Genomic DNA, 18,234 nt, shown 5'->3' with positions numbered 1-18,234 from the left:
GAATTAGGATCTTAAAAAACTCAAGTTTGAGAAACATGGATGAATCCATGAGGCAGTAAGTAAGGTACATGATTCTGACCTTCTAAAAAGTACTATTTTTAACACTGGACTAAAAAAATCTAATTATTTATTAGCACAAATTAGCTAGTTCTTGGTGCTTAAGAATAACTATTCAAATGCTTTCAGTCCCATGTTTTAAATCAGCTGCCTCTGATATTCAAGTGGTTAAGTTGTAGAGCTAAAATTCAAACTAACATGATAGAAATATGATGGCCATTTTTGGCTAACTAGTATGGAGAACTGCCTAATTTAAGGAGGTTTTACTGTTTTATAATTTTTTTATGCATGACAATAACATTTTTCAAGCTTTTTAATCTAGTCTACTAATTTATGTCGTAGGACTTTCATGCAAATTGTTATACTCAGTTAAAATAAATACATGTTAGACAGCATGCTCAGTTAGAGAGTACTGTGATTCGTCTCTATTATTTTTTTTTTTTTTTACAATACTTTTAGATATTTAACTACATTAATTGAAATTAAAAAAGAAACATAATCATAAAAGTAGGAATTTTATTTAATAAATACTATGTTTAATTGTTTAGACATCTTTTTTTTTCTTTAGCAGTATTGACTACTGTGTGGTCATTAACCTCTTTCCACATCAGAAAAGAAAGTATTTCTTTCCCCATCCTGATGAAAGCAATAGCCACTTGTCAAAATAGATAATCTAAATAAACAGACTTGTCAAAGGTTATGGAATCCCAAATAAACACAAGATCGATGACAAGGGTGTAAAGGGCCTTTGCCACTTAAAAACAGTTAAAACTAACACATTAAAAACCCTCCAAAACACGTTAACTCTTAAAATACATAAACCACTTCTAATGAAATGTCAAAAATTATCAAAATAAATTAAAACACTAAGTCAATAATTATATCAAAAACACATTAGAACTAACTTCTTAAGTTCTATCACCTAGGTTTAACCATAGGCCATCTTTTCTTGCTTCTTTTTTTCCATTTTCTTTAAGGCCTCAATGTTGAATTCAAAAGATTCTGATGCCTCAGAGATGATTTTTCTGATCCCCCACAGTAAATCACAGAGGATGTCATCCTACCAGCTTCAGATGATACTGGCTCAGATGGTGTGGTCAGCAATGTATTGAAGTCGAGACTTGACGCACTCTCCTCTATAGCTTGTGGAGGTGGCTAAATGCTCACCTTCTCAGTTAAAGGCCTCCGAACAGTTTCAGAGGCTCCATTATATGTTTTCCTACATACTCACTATCTAAAATTTTAATTTCTTTTTTCTCAGTTACCTAATAGGGAATGTTTTCAATTTTAACTTTTGCTTCAGGCTTCTTTTGAACTTTGGCTTTATTTTCCTTCTCTTTGGAACTGGTTGAAAACTCATTCCTTGGTGAAGAAGAACTCTTCTGTTTAATCATGTCTGTTTTTATCCTTGGTCTGTAGTCTGTAGTTGATTAATTTTTCAACTTCTGATCATTCCGTTCTACTAAATTTGCTAAGGTTGGCACCAGTTGTGTTATCAAGTCCTTTGGTTTGTTTGGTTACCTTTGGTTATCCTCTGATACCCTTACCCATGGGACAGTCCCTGCCAAAGGCTGAAGTTACTGACTCGTACTTGTTGGCACAAGACTTTGGCATAGCTAAGCTCACAGCAGCCCGCCCTCAACTTGGCTATGTAACCTGGTAGACGGATGAGCACTCCCCATCCGCACACTGCCCAGCATTGGCAAAAACAGGTCATTTTCATGCCTCCCGCCCCTGCTACAAAACAGTGAAAATGAGAAGCACAACTGCGACCAGCTCAGGACCACCAATCCCTTACTCCACAGGGTACTCCTGAGCAAAACCATTGCCCCGTTAGCCAACATACGTACCATGTCATTGCCTGCCCCAGGCATATGCGTAGATTTTATTGCATGGATGTAGGGTTGGGTTTGTCCATATTATTATTAACCATACTTGCCATTTGCTCTTCTCTTGCTTCCTTCAGATGTCCTCATTTAGAAAACTTTGATGAATGTCAAAGGTAGTAAAAGGCTAGTAAAATTGACATTATTGCTTATTATGGTTGTTATTATTGGAGAAATCATTGCCCAAAATGTTGAGTGGGAAAACAGAACTGTTAGTAGTAATGCTCACTATTATGCCAAGAAGAAGGCCGATATTTTATTTAATTTTATGGATAACCTAAATTTATATCAGTATAATTATAACTTATCTGTCAGTGGCTATCCATTCACAATCTTGTTTTTTCTAGTGTTATTGTTGATGTTAATTTAGATACTAACCTTCTTGTCCTTCCTAACATGCCACATGATACAACTTTCTATTAATGTCCCTGTCAGTAATGTAATGTTCTGTAATGTTAGTACTGAATTCTTAAATTACAGTATCAATCTTTATATCAATCTTCAAAGGTTTATAAATGTTTATTACAATCTTGTTTTATATCAGTCTAAAGATAGGATTGACTAGAAAGATATTTATCCATCGCCTAATCTTGACAGGCCGTCTTTCTTTTTAATGACATCCTTTCTTCAGCTGTACATAGGCCTATTCTTTTATGTAGACCAAGATCTAAAAAGTTTCCTAGTTGGTTTTCATTTAGCCTGATCTGATTTCTTAAACAAAAGCAGTTATTTTCATAAAAAATATAATAAAACTGGTATTAAGATTTATTATCAGAAATTTTATGAATTTCATTGCAAGGCTAAAATAAAAAGTGCAAGGCTAAAATGAAATAAGTTCTCTGGCTTCTTCATAAGAAGAAGCCAGAGAACTTATTTCATTATGTAAAATCAACACTAAAATATTCTGGTGGAGTTCGTCCACTTAAGTTGATAACTGGATTATTATTGATGCTTCGGATGTGAAGAATTCAGTAGGCATTTTCACTCTGTTTATAAACTTTGTGTACAGGTCATTTGGAAAATTGATTTTGGGATGCTTGTTGGTGATGTTGTGGTTGATGGAACATCAAGCATACTTATTGAGGAGATAGAGTTTTGCAATAAGTCTGTGTGTTCCCGGTCTGCAGCTGATATTGACGGAGTGCCACCTATTATCACGAAAGGCATCTCTAATATTGTTGCTCCAGTTTTAACCTGGATTTATAATTTCAGTCTGTAGTTCAGAATTTTTCCGTCCAGTTGGAAGTGTGCACTTGTTTCACTTGTGCCAAAGAAAGGTGATCTTTATTGCATCGATAACTATCATCCAATTTCGGTTATTAATGTTGCTGTCAAGGTGTTTGAGAGTACGGTTTACCGACATCTTTATGCAACACTGGAAAAGATGGTCTGCCCGTATCAGCGTAGTTTCTACGAAGGTAAATCCACTACGACTGATCTTAATGACGTGCTATTGTTTACTACTCCAGAAGTTGAATATCATAAACAGGTTGATGTTTATTTTGACGTTCGTAAGGTATTCTACACTGTGCCTCATGATCTACTTCTGTTGATGCGTAGCTGCCTCGGTGTTAGTGCAACAATTTTGACGTAGTTGTGCAGTTATATTACTGACAGTCTTTTTCACGTGAAAGTGTTCAGTAGGATCTGGTGAGTTCAATGCTGTTTCAAGGATGGCTCAGGTTCCAACCTCGGCCCTTTGTTATTTATTCTGTTTATTGATGATATTGGACTGGCTATTTCTTCTAAAGAATTATTGTATGCTAATGACCTTAAAATTATGGCTAGGGTTAATAGCTATTCTGGTCCTGAGGTTTTGCAATCTAATATTGATATAATTCATAAGTGGTCAGTTGATAACATAATGCCGCTTAATTTTGGAAAAACAACTCTTGTAACTTATTCTAGGAAAACCCTTGTGACAAAATGTACTTACAGGATTAGTCAGTACTCTATACAATGTGTTGAAGGTATTTCTGATATTGGGGTTACTTTGATTCAAAGTTAACTTTCAGTGAGCATGTAAGTAGGATAGTCTCCAAGTCCAGAAGGAATCTTGGTTTGCTTCTTTGAGTTGGTCATCATTTCCACTTTGCAAATACTACCTGCACCTATAAAAGACTATGGTTAGACCTATTCTTGAATTTTGTGCTGTCATCTGGAATTGTGATAGGAACTATACCTATAATAGTATAGAAGCAGTACAAAAGCGACTGACTGTATGCTGTCTCTTAGTTATATTATCTCTTTCTTTAAATACTACAAGGATGAGTGCTGTTTTTGTAAGGTGCAGTCTTGTGTTTTCCCATAAAACAATTAATGGGATTATTGAGTGGAATTTGTGAAACAACCATACCTGCTCCTTTTATTTGCTGTAGTAGGCAATATCTGTTTAAATGGTATTATGATAGCAGGTTGACATCTAGGTGTGTTAGCAAGCTAAATGAGTGTGGTTGGGTGGTGGATATGTTTCTTGTTAGATACTGCGATATAATGAGTTTATTTGAATAGGTTTTCTTATTGGCACCTTGTTATTCTATTGTTTTTTTGTATTTTTAGTTACATTTTTTAGTTGGTTATTTTTTGCTACTTGCATGATTGTTTTAGTATTTTTGTGTTTTAGTTTGCTGCATTACCAAGTATTTCTTAGTTTATGTTATTGTAGTTTTGTCACATATTTATTTTCAATTTAATGTTTTGATGTCCCCCTGTTTTATACGTTCCCTGATAGGACTAGTGCATACACTAAGGTTTTATTTACTGTTTTGTGCACTTTCTTCGCATTAGAGTAGGTTGCTCAGCTAACCTGTTAGGGCTTTTTTCAAGGAGGTTGGGATGGCTGTAACGGGAGATGTGGAGGCCATCTATAGAAAATTTTTTAATTTTATAGATGGGCTCCACCATCTATAGAATTAAAAAAAAATTATTATTATTTTACTTTTGAGATGTATGTGTATCGACTTCTAAGGTCATAAGCCCTCATCACAATGTTTAAAAATTAAGTAGATGTTACCGATAGGCTCATCAGAAGTAAGGGTTTATAGGGCTCTTACATTTAATTAAAACCCAAAAATAAACTTAATTTGAAAAACATAAAAAAATACACAAGTACTCGACAATACCAAAGAAATAAAGAAACCCTATGTTCAGATGTAAAGGGCCTTCATATAGGGGATCCTCATGCAAACGCAACACAGAACTTACTCGTATTTTCACTGAACAAACGGATAGTAATCTGCTGGCATGATTGTAAGCCATAAAACTGCTGTTTTCCTCTTTTCCACTTTCTGATTCACCAGCAATATTAATTCTTAAATCATACCTCTCTCTGAGGTTTTCATACATTATACACTCTTCGAGTAGATGGTTAACAGTGAGCGGTTTGTCACATATACTGCACATTGATCTTTCATTGCCGTTAAACATATATGAATTTGTTATTTGTGTGTAATTGATTCTCAAAGTTTTGTTGTTACCTCTTGTTCCCGGCAAGTCAGTTTCACAATACACCTGTAATCAAGTTTCGATTGTACCAATGCTTTATACTCGTATAACCACAGTAATGTCTCTTTAGTTGAGTCCCAATTGATATTTTATAAACATTTAATAATACTGAGGGCTTTTTTGCATCTAGTACACAAAATTTTATATGAGTAGTCCCCATGTAAGAAATTTACTTAAATTAGACCTAAAAAGCATACATTATCTTTGTCCTAAATTGAATGGTTATCATTGGTGAAAACAGGACTATGATGAGGAATTCTCTCCCTACAGAAGTGTATCCAGCATGTTTTTTCTGGTGAAAATTTGAAATTATTATTCTTTACAACGTCATTGAGGGCATTTATCACTCACATTTTATAATCACCATAATTGAATTGTCATATACAATTACCATCGATGTAAACACTTTGCTGATTTCTCCTGGAATGGCAATTATCAGTTTATGGCGAACCTGAACAAGATACCACTCAATGGCAAGAGTTGTGATATGCAGTTTTCTAATCTTTTTCGAATGAGTATTCATTATAAACCTGTACTTGAAAAGTATTGTTCATGTAGTTACTAAGCAATGCTGGTAAATTGTTGCAAATTCCCCATTCATGTAGTTCAACCAATATTCCATGACATCAAGTCATATCAAAAGCCTTCTACAGATCGATGGAGACTGTAACACAGTGTTTCTTCACGATGAAATTGTTATGTATTATGTTTTCTAAATTGGTCATTTTATCAGTAGTTTAGTGTATTGTAGAAATCCTGCTTGATGTGAGACCTTCTTTTTCTAAAATCCAAACTAATCGATTATTTATAATTTTCTAAAAGATTTTTCCAATAAACTACTGGGTAACTACTGGGATCTGTCAGTTTTTTATATATATTTTGGGATCATAACAATGTCTACTTTCTTCTACTGCTATGGGTTGCATTCCATCCCACTTAATGTGATGGTACAGTTCAAGTAATCTAAGTCTCAAAGCGATGTTTAGCTGACTGATCATGATGGTAATGTATATCGTCTACACCAGGGGCTGTGTTGCCCGGTTTCTCCAAATGTTTCACAAGTTCTTCTATTTTAAAAGATACATTGTACGTTAGATTTATGTGTTCCAGAAGTGAAGGGGAGAGCCTGACCCCCTTTACTTCAAATGAACTATTGAAGCCAGCATCGTGCTTACCTCTGGCTAAGGCGTCGGTTCCAGACTGGTTGCTGAATTCAGTGGTCAAGTTGGCAGTCTGGGCCGAGCCGGAAGATTTTTCTTGAGGAGTTCAACAGTTGTCTTATGGAAGGTGTATTCCCAGAGATTTGGAAGCGCCAGCGGCTGGTACTTGTGGTAAAACCAGGGAGGGATCTGGTGCTCCCCTCTTCTTATTGACGGCTGGCAATGGTAGATGCACTGCCAAGATACAGGAGCACATGCTTCAGAACAGAATATCTGAGGCAGTTGAGGAGGGGGATGGACTTTCTGATAGTCAGTGTGAATTCTGCAGAGGAAGGTCTGCCCTTGATGCTGTAGTAGCAGTGTGCAAGGCGACTGGGAGAGCTGCAACAGGTGGTCGGCGGGCAATTTTTGTCCTTGTTACTCTAGATGTGAAAAAAGCATTTAACTGCATTTCTCATGTCGCCATAATGCAGGCCTGAAGAATAATTCGATCCTACCTAATGGGACGCAGACTTCCAAGTTGCCTTCCCACAGGATGTAACGATTGTGGGATAGCCGATGATCTCGTCTTGGTCGTTGAGGCAAGTACAAGGCGAGATGTCGCTGACAAAATAATGGATGCATATACCGCAATGAAAGATTGGATGACTGGGGTGGGACTAATACTTGCCCTAGACAAGACAGAGGTGGTAGCGATCTCCACGGCGAAGAAGCGACCAACTCCGATGGTAGTCTTGGAAAATAGAAGAATAGTATCAAGGCTGTCAATTAAGCACCTCGGCATCTGGATAGACACTAGGCTAAGATTTGGAATACAAGCCTTAGAGGCTGCTAAGAAATCTGTCTGAAATCTTTCAGATGCAATGCTCTCCATGAGCGGTCCCAGAAAGGGGGGTGGAGAAAAAAAAAAGATTATGTGTTCCAAAATTTAATTGACTCTCTTTTAATTTAATTAATTCTCTTTTTTGAGTCCTGAAACAATCATAATAATTAACTGTTTTACTGGTCATTCGAATTGATTGGATAATAATTCAGCAATTTCGTTTGGTGAATCTATTAGATCGTTTTCAGATTAAATGCAAGATATTGAGGTAAAGTTTTACGCTCATAGATAGCCTTAAATTTCTTCCAAATGTTTGGTGCAGTTGTATTTCTGCTGTAGATAACACATATTGTTGCCAGGATAATTTTTTTGAATCTATTGTAAGTCTTTTGGCAAACACCCTGAACAAAAGAACGCCAGAAATTGCGCTTAGAGGACCTAATATAATGAAAGTACCTGCCTCTCTTCCTGTGATAATCTGCAGCTAGAGCCGCGCACCGATCAGGATCACCTTCACATTGTGCGGCCCTCCTGAGGCAACGCACAGGCCCCTTCATTGCAGTCAAGCCCTGAGTCCACCAGCTGCAATTCGTTCTTGGCCAGTGCCCTGAGGGGTTGGAACTATCAGCAGTTACTATCACCACAGAAGTAAAACGTTCTGTCAGGTCATCCAATGGAAGCTCGTCCAGGCTCTGAGAAAAAATCCTAAGCTCAGACGCAAGAAGATTAGAAAATCTAGGCCAATCCACACTCCTGTGCAAGAAGCACCCCTGCGGAACAGGGAAATGCCTTTTATGGACATCATGCAGCTCTTCCACCGGTTCAAAAAGTATCAGTCGATGATCGCTAGAGCAATCATCAACCACAGACCAGTCTAGGATCCTACCAGGGACATTCCTACCAATGGTAATGTCAATATTGGTTTCACAAAAGGCTCTCCATCCTCGATCATGCCGACGTAGGTAGCCAATTGGTCTGCAACATTAAAAATCTAATGCTGGTCTCAACATTAAAAAGTTATGCTGCGCAATGAAACCCTCAACCAATTCGCCATCAGGATCAGTTACACACTGTGCCAAAAAAGCGACTTGGCATTAACATCAGCACCTATAAGGATTAGATAATTGCTTATCAATCTAAGGATCCTACCCCATCACTCTCGATGTTCCTCAGTGGGATCCCTATACTGAAAATATGAGCTGACAACAACCAGGTTCTGACTGTTGATGACAAGCCTGACCACTACATGATGTGTGTCAGAGACGTGTCGCACAAAGATACTATCAAACGACCTCCTACACAGGGTAGCAGACGTACTATTATGTCCTACGTAAAATTTTTTCCAGACATAAAAACCTGACAGATCACCCTTAATCACATATGGGTACTGCAAGAAAACAATATCGAGGCTCCATTGCTCAACAACTTCATCTAACTCAACTTTCACTACATAAGCACCTTGGGCATTCAGTTGACTGAACTTAACCATCAAGAGAGTTAAAGTACAGCCCAACTGCCCTTATGTAACAACCACATTCTCTATTAGCAACTGACTGCCTATCATCCTTGCATAACTTTTTACAGTTCATACAGTCCAGAGCGTCTGGCTTCTGTGGACAATCATTGCACCTGTGACCTTCATCGCCACAATGCGCACGGACCAATGCAAATTTACAAAATTTGGCTGTTTGGCCATACCTATAACAAGCCTCTTTGAACATCAAGGTACCCCTTGACCCGACAAGACCCAAAGTCAACAAACAACCTCCCCTTAGACACAAACTGCTGGAAGAGACCAGCACCTTCCTCAAAACCTCCATGATATTGTTGGGCATCATGCCTACCTGTTTTAAAGACCAACGTATATTCCTGCCTAAAAGCGGCTTCATCCAAGTCGGTGTTCTGTTCCCTTATTAGGGACAGAACACCCTCATCAGAAAGGCTGCAGGCAATATCATAGACAATGATGTAGGGCCTACGTATCCTTTTAGGGTCAACCTTAGATTCAATCGCTTAATGGCTGAAGACTCCGTTATCAGCCGGACTTTCTCCTTGTCGTTTGCAACTACAACTAATCCTTTGCTGGTCTCTCTAATGTTTTTTATTTTAAGCCCCTTTCAACTGTTGCGAAGGGCAAATTGAAGATCTTCCCTTAACTGACTACTGGATACAATCGATCCCTCCGCCTTATTAACAAAAATAACCTCGGGCATCTTAGTAACTTGGCTGGCCTCACGCCTCCCCTTGACCACTTCAGCGTACCGTTTCAGTTGTATTGAGATCGGGACAGACTTCTGGACTACTGTGACCTCCTCAAGATTGGAAGCCAGGTTCTGGGTCCCTCTTCCGGCCAGACTTTCTGCCTACTTCTTGAATATCTGTCGTGGCCAGAGATACCCTGACCTGTAAACAAATAAAAATGCTCACTGCCTTCCTTCTACTTAAACTCTTGGGCAAGCCCACAAATGTGATAACTTGCAGTGAGCAATGGGTAGCTGGAGACCTTCTATATTCTCCTGCCACTCACTGCACCTCTTCGCTGCTGCTGGGGCAAATACGTGAAGTTCGTAAATTAGCATGCAGTCACGGATTACGGCTCTTGTTCTCAAAAGAACACAGGCAGGACTAAGGGGGGTAACCCCTTTGCTTGTTACAGATGGCATACCCCCTGTGCTTTTACTTCTACCATGGAACAGGTGGCTTCTTGGGTGTCCCGGATGTTTGGAAAATATATCTTGATGCTGAGTCAAATATAGCATCAGTTACAGCATCGACATTGTTTTCAGTAACTCCAGTTGTTTCAGGAAGTTTTGTATTAGCAGTAAAGCTCATCCAATCTGCCTTATCAAGCAACCATCTTTTTGGGATGGGATGTACTTTCATTGAAGCATCAGTTTAAATTTACATCAGAAAATGGTCTCTTCCATGGAGGTTTTCTAAAACCTTAAAAGTGTATTTTGTTGCTATCTACACTTATAAATATTAAATATAAATTGGAGGTCGATCCGCCGTTAGCATTAAAAATGTTCCTTAAGAATTATTTAATACAATAAAGTCAGAATTTAAAAGGAACTTTTTCAACTCTTTTCCCTGGGGATCTATTCGATCCGACCCCCAAATAGGGTATGTGCATTAAAGTCACCCATTAGTAGTATGGCTGGGGGAAGCTGGATAATTAATCACATTATGTCTTCCTCCTTTCAATCAAAATCTGGCAAGTATATGCTGCAGGTAGTAATCTGCAGCAGATGCTTCATTCTGATTGCGACTGTTTGCAGATTTGTATTTATTTAAACCCCTTTGGTGGTAGCTCTAGTTGATGTTAATATGGCTACACCACCTCTAACTCTTATATTTGGCGGTTGATCTCGCCAATATTGTATTGTCTTAAACTGAAATTTACATCTTGGGGTAAATGTAAATGTATATGTGTTACAGACATATGAATAGGTCCACATCATATACCAAACGTTGGAGCTCAAGGATCTCTGACAAACATTCATTAATTTTCCATTGCAAAATCAATTTGTTTATATTATAGAGCTAATTTCTGAGTCAGCCTTTTGGCCTGTCCTTTTTTCTTCTTTTTCCAACTAATTGTCTTGTGTTATAAAATTATATCGTTGCCTGTGTAGCTTCCAGCCTCCTAGTTGGAGACTAAGGAAGCTGTGGACAAGGATGAGCATGTATTGGCACTTTGAATTGGTGCGAATTCAGAAGCAGGAACAGGAGAGACCCACGACAGGGGTTGCTCCTCGGAAAGGGGAAAAACAGTCACCCCTTGTATTGTTTTAGGTGATCTCTGTGATTTGATTAGCTAGACCACCTAAGAAGAAAATGGCTTCAAAGACTCTTCGGGGCTCTGAAACATTTACTTTTTTTAACATTTTCTTCTGGTGGATTACGTACCTGAATATGAACCTCAATTTTGTTTTGGTTTTTATTCTGCTCAGATGTGGTTTTATTTTTATTCAAAACATTTACTGATGACTGTAACTTGGTGAGTTTAAAGTTCCTTTTGAGGTAGAGATTTCATTTTGTTGTCGATTACGTGTATTCACTCTATCATGGTAGCTAAAGTTTGCATGAGGTTGCTGAGGAACTGATCTTCATCAACACTTGTGGTAGATGCAGTGACCACTGCCTGAGCATATGTTCTTGTTGTTGCTCTAGATTTACGGCTTTACACAATTCTTTGAGTTTCGAAATAGCTGACCTTTTGTAAGGGGTTTTCACTTCTTGAACAACTATTTTGTCTCCTCGCCAATTTAATGCTCAGAATAATTAAATGAGTTGCAACAAACGACAACACCCTTTGATGGATTGAGAGTGCCATGAGGCTCAGCACATAGCATACTCACCTATTTTGTTTAAGGCAAGAATGTGTTGTGACTGGATGTCATTGGTTGTCCCGACATAAAGATCATTGAACATCTTGCTATTTCTTTTACTGGGCCCCAGCAGAATTACTTACTTAACGAAGAATAAAAAAGGGCTTATCTTCTCAAAATTACCATCTTTTTTTGTAATCTCAAATAACACAGGTGTGAGTGAACTGTTCTTGTTAATAGTTCTCTACAAACGTCTTACCTCATTACCAATCCAAACAGATTCAAAACTCTTCTTCAGATTTGTTTCTGGCGACATGGCTCATTTTAAATATGGGTGTTTGTGTAAATTTTCAGCTGCAATAGATTTTCCAACTTGTGAGAAAAATTAATCTCTTTTATAGCAAGGCTAGCCGGCAGGGAACACTCCAACTTCAGAGCTACCGGTACTTTGAAAGAGTCGGCATATATTTTGGTAGAGCAGATGCGCAGTTTCTGTATTGATTTCAGGCCCCTACTAACCAAAGCTTTCAGAACTCCCATGCACCAAAACATGGGTACCTTACTACATGCTTGCCATCGCGGGGAACATGTGGACAACGGAAGAATTTCTGTTACACCTGCTATCAAATCGTCCCTGGCCGCAAAATCACCAACTCTAAAGATGTTGTAAGTCCAAATCCAAAATCGTTTTCTAATATACTTGATCTGCAGGTAATACAGGTGATCTGCAGGTCCAATCATGCAATAACCTGAAAATGATAATCAGGTCAGGATCATTGTTGTTAAGAGTGATCACATGTTTGAGGAAATATTCGGAGCCCCGTTAGTCAGGTTTTTTATGTTGTACTACCAGCTGTTACTATCCTGGACATGGAACATGGGTGTTATGTTCCGGATATGGGATTATCTACCTAAGGGCGTAATTGTTATTGTAATTATTATTCTTATCGTCATTACTTCTGGTTCCAAGCATAGACTGTCTTGTTCTGAGTTGTCTCCCTTTACTACAGTTTTATATTTTTATCTTTTTTACTTTCTTTTTTGTAAGAAAGGAAAGTCCTAGATAGGAAAAATCCTATCTAGGACTTTTATTTTTTATTGTGTTTATCAATGATGTAACTGAAAAATCAAATCTAATGTTCTTTTGTTGGCTGATGATATTAAAACATACAATAGGGTTAATAATTACAATGAGTACAACATTCTTCAGAATGATGTTGATCAGATCTACAGGCTGCCATTAAATCTCGATAAGACATGGTTACGACTTACATCAGAACAACTTTGGCTGTAAAATATACAAAAATATTGCAAATGTGAAAATTCATAGGGAGACTAATGTTCATGACAGGTGTGCAGTTCAATCCTAAATTATTATTTACTGGTCCTTTTGATAAAATTGTTTTAAAGCCCAGAGGGAACTCAAGATTACTTCTGTGGTTCAGCAGAAGATTCCACATGGCTAACACTATTTTAAGATTATATAAAGTTATTGTCAGGCCCATGTTGGAATGTTATTGTGTCATTTAGAACTATCAGAGGGAGGTGATGAACAGCAAGATTGAAGCAGTCCAAAGAAGATTTTTATATGCATCGCATTATCAAGGTTTGGTAGAGAGAGATTAATCATAAGAAGATGAATTCATAAAATTCAACATTTCAATGTTAAGGAAAAGGAGAGTAGTAAATGATGTACTCTTTTTTATAATGCAATCAATGGTTATGTTGATACTGATCATTTTTAAATTATGATCTGATTTCTGAATGAGAACACCAGGAAGAAAAATATTTTTAAACTCAAAGAGTACTGATGAAATGTGTCCCTCGAAGAGATGCCTCCGGCGATTTAATGAAGTATACAGTAACGATATTGATGTCTTTAATTCAACAGTAGTGAATTTTAAGTGGTAAATTATTGGCTATGTTCTTATGAAATAGATAATTAATTTATGGCTTATGTGGTTAAATTTTTTAAGTTAAAAATTTTAAATTAAGGTTAATTTAGTTTATAGTTACTCTTATTAAGTTCCATGATGCTGACTACCCCTTTTATGAAAAGTAAAATTCCATTCTCTAATAGGTGAACTTTATAGTACACTACGATTTTTCTTTTATTGTTCTATTACGGTTGCTTCAACATCTAGAATAGCTCAACTTCCCTGCTTAGGTAGGTTATTTTCATGGAGGTTGGGATGACTGTAAGGGGCAATGTGGAGGCCATAAAAAAAATTATTATTATAATGAAGAATATAAAGATTGCATCAATCCTTAAATTAATCTCCCTGTCTATTTCAGTACATGATGTATTTTTTATGAAATATATCAGAATATCAGTGTTATCCAATAAAATAGTGTTTCTTTCTTATCTCTAGTTGATTTACTTTGATTTTAATAATCTTTGTCATTCATTTTTCCATAATGACCTGTAATTGTGGAATTATTGCTCAAAATTTGTGCATGATGATCTAATTGAACTGCTTAATTCAGGTATTTTTTTTTGTTTTATGTATCTGTTTTTTACCTTTATTTAATTAGTTTACAACATAAATGACTTTTGTTACTTACTCATTGGGCCCTAGACAGGACAGTCAACAAGCCTGATCTACCCTTAACAGAGGCAGTCCCTCAGTTGTTTGTACCCTTCCTCTTCCATTCCATTTTTTCTTTTTTGGTTGAGTGCTGATGGGAATTGAGCCTGCTGCTGCCTTCCTGACCCATTGCACAATCTGTGGTGGAATGCTGATAGCCACTTCTTTATTGGGACTCAGTCTTGTAGCAGCTCTTTGTTTCCTAACCAGGATCGTATAAAACTCAAAATGCGGAGCATTCAAGCAAAAACAAACATATCCATCAAATCAAGTTTTTCAGAAAACAAAAAAAAACTCACTGTGAATGTTAACAATTTGAACTTGTTGAGAGACTATTAAATACAAAATAAATAAGATCATCTGATACCGATATTTTAAATCATAAAGCATTCTTTAATTAAATATTGTATTATAAATTATGTACATGTTCAATTTTGCTTGGGCAGAATGGACATGCTTAACCCACCGGGTTGGTCTGGTGGTGGTGAATGCATCTTCCCAAATCAGTTGATATGGAAGTTGAGAGTTCCAGCGTTCAAGTCCTAGTAAAGTCAGTTATTTTTGCACAGATTTGAGTACTAGATCATGGATACCTGTGTTCTTTGGTGGTTGGGTTTCAATTAATCACACAACTCAGGAGTGGTTGAACTGTGACTGTGCAAGACTACACTTCATTCACACTTATACATATCATATTCATTCATCCTCTGAAGTATTATCTGAATGGAAATTATCAGAGGCTAAGCAGGATAAAGAAAGAAAGAAAGAAAGAGTGGACATGCTTGGTTTTGCCTGAATGCATTTGGAACATGTTTGACTTTCGAATTATCAAAAAATTGTTATAATAAACTAAACTGTTCAATTTAGTCAGCTACTTATTTTTATAAAAGACAGTAAATAATAAAAAAATGTATGTATAATGAAATAATAATAATTACATATAATAGATATCCTACAATTAGAAAAAAAAATATATATATATATATAATCCTGGGAAAGTTTAAAGTTTTTTTCATAAAAATTAAGGTAAGATATGTCTTATCTCAATATTCTGTATTAGGTGGTTTATTCAATAGAATTTAAATACATGCCAGTATATATATTAAACTTGAGTTTGTAATGAAGGAACATTATACTGATAATGTTAAAATCCATATATTATCAATGAAAAAACTAGTACTAAAATCACCACATTTTTCGCAGTCCATCTGTGTTTCAAAAGGGTCTGTTATGATTGTTCATGTTCATCTTCATTTCTGTAAAATAGAATAGTCATACAATGATCAAAATATTCGTTGTAATTTAAACGTTTTTAATATTTATTCTTTTTAGATTACTAATGTTTTCAAGATTTTTGTGCACCAATAACAAAGATTTTATACTAAGTAAATTTGAATCTACTCTCCCACTCACTTTACCTTTCCAATCATTGAACATTTTGCAGTATTCCTCTTTGGGAAATATTGTTGGAGTTTTCCTCAAAAGTTTTCTCAGGTCTTCCAAAGACTCAGTCCACTAGGAGAAAATTACAGCCATGTGCAGGAAAGTGTAATATTATCTCATCAATGGTGTCATATTTTGTCATAAATTGCATCAAGGAATGAAAAACAATATTATTTTTATTTTGTACAGAACATCCATCACAGAAAAGGCACTGTTGTTTTTTTTGTCTCTTATGTAGTTGGTTATGTAATCTAACCAAGCAGATGATACTTCAGTTGAGAACCATTCCTGAGACAATATGTAAAGACAAGTATCTTTTCCTTTTGTGTCAGTTACGCATAAATTGTAAACATCAACTTGTAACATAATAGGAAATTTTGGTAGAGGGTGTACCTATGACATATAAAAAAAAACGTTACAGTTTCTAAATAATTTTTGTTGTTAAGTAATTCATAGAATGCAGAAGCACTTTTTTTATCAATTATTTTTTCTAGGATGAAATTAACTTTTTCATCAGAATATGCAGTTTTCATTATATGCTGAGTGAGGCATGCATACAGACTAGAAACATTTGATGCTGGACAACTAATGCTATATTATATTCATTACAGAATATTCATTATAACATAGAACTAGAAGAATTTTGCTGTTCATCATTAACCAAATTATTATATGTTTTGCATAAATTTGCTAATTGATGTCTTGCTATTAAATAAACAAGATATAATTTAAGTTTGTTGTAATGGCACTCAGAATCTCTAAGATTACCAGTTAATGTTCTTGTGCATTATTTTTTTGGGACTGACTTTCACTGCTTCTATGTCCTCTACGTTCCTTTTTTCCTTCTCCAGACTTAATCGTTTTTCATTTATTATTACAACAGCTTGGTTTTATTAAAGTTAAATACATAAAAGTTTTTTTCCAAACAGAAATAGATTTAATAGATCTTGTGGGAACTGAACACTTAACACGAAAAGCTTGAGGTTTGTGCCAGGTAACATAATTTGTACAAGGTCTGCGTCTATTGGTATTTATCATTGATAACCGACTTGCAATTTTATTATCCTGAGTGATTTTATATTTATATTAATATAATTTTTCTCTAATAAATAACGCAGGTCTTAAAGTAGAGTAAGAAAATTATTAGTCTTACACTTACATGGGTTAAAGAGATTAGAACCACTAGGTGCACTGTATCTTCTCTGCTTATTGATTTGTTTAGAATATTCACCTTTTTGCTTCTTTTGTAAGTTCTTCTTGAAATATTTTTCAAAAGATCACCTTCTTCCATCTGAATTTATTCAAAATTTACAGAACAAAACACAACAGTCTTCACACAGTTGCCAATTTTATAAGTTAGGTCAAGTGACTGTCCTGCTCTTCTATTAGTTTTTTGGGGCATATTAAATGTTGTTAGCTCTGGCATGATGGAGATGTTGGGTTTTGCTTAAACAATAAATTCCTTTATTAAGATACATAGGGGCTAGGTTGGTTTTGCTCAGTTTCATTTTTAAATAGGTAATCAGGTGATCATTGTTTATAATACACAATGCTTACCTAATATTTTCAATATATTAGAAATATCAAATTTTGCTTCTCTGCTCATCAAATGGTGGCTAACATAAATACTGCCAGGTCTTTTGTTTCTCAAAAAGTTTAATAACACTAGAAAATAAACTCAGAAAATACTTTACTTATATTTGGTATTTAGATAGGCCATTTTGTCTTTTAATATAAGATATGATATATGTAGGACATTTTAGTTTTATAAGAATTTTGATGTAGATGCTACTAGATACACTTCTGTTATGAAGCTGTTAATTAATTTGTTTGTTATTTGAACAAGGCCATGCCTTGTTCAATACCATGCCATATGTGGTCATACTAGTAAGAAAAATTCTTCCTCTTTTTTGATAATAAAATAATTACAAAGTAAAACATTTCTCCTACCCAAAATTTCTGTGGTAGATAATGCCTTTAGCTCTCATCCTTCATGCAGTCAAACAGACATTGGGAGGAAGCATAGGAGATAAAACCTCATTCACTCTCTCTCACAGGAGGTAAGCCTTTCGAAACTGAGGGTATTTCAGATCATTTGATCATAGGTATTGCTAGTTATACAGAATGTTCCATAACAATGTATTTTTACTAATTTTTTTATTAAAATTTGATAAATCATGGCCACTATTTGATATTCTCAATAACTTCTATAATAGTTTATTTCTAACTGGTAACAGATTTATCAGTAGGCCATTCCATTTTAAGTATGTTTTCATTTTCATTCTTATCTGTTTGCCTTCTACTTAAAAATAAATAGAATGAGACATATTTAATTTGCTTAGCTTTCCACATTTCATATGTATTCTAAAAACTGTATGGATAAAGGTGAGATCTGTACTTTTGAAGATATGTTTCTAATTTTCCCAACGGCTGAACATGCAA

At 35.7% G+C, this 18,234-nt stretch overlaps 1 protein-coding gene across 3 annotated transcripts in view; it reads left to right on the top strand.

Annotated features, from left to right (window-relative positions):
* Positions 1 to 18,234, top strand: part of sff (BRSK family serine/threonine-protein kinase sugar-free frosting) — a 276,362-nt gene that overhangs the window by 190,165 nt on the left and 67,963 nt on the right. The gene's annotated exons all lie outside the window — the stretch shown is intronic.

This window comes from Lycorma delicatula, chromosome 4, assembly GCF_047948215.1.
Source record: "Lycorma delicatula isolate Av1 chromosome 4, ASM4794821v1, whole genome shotgun sequence".
Lineage (NCBI taxonomy): Eukaryota > Metazoa > Arthropoda > Insecta > Hemiptera > Fulgoridae > Lycorma > Lycorma delicatula.
The sequence above is the reverse complement of the archived record's forward strand: the minus strand, read 5'-3'. Positions and strand labels throughout refer to the sequence as shown.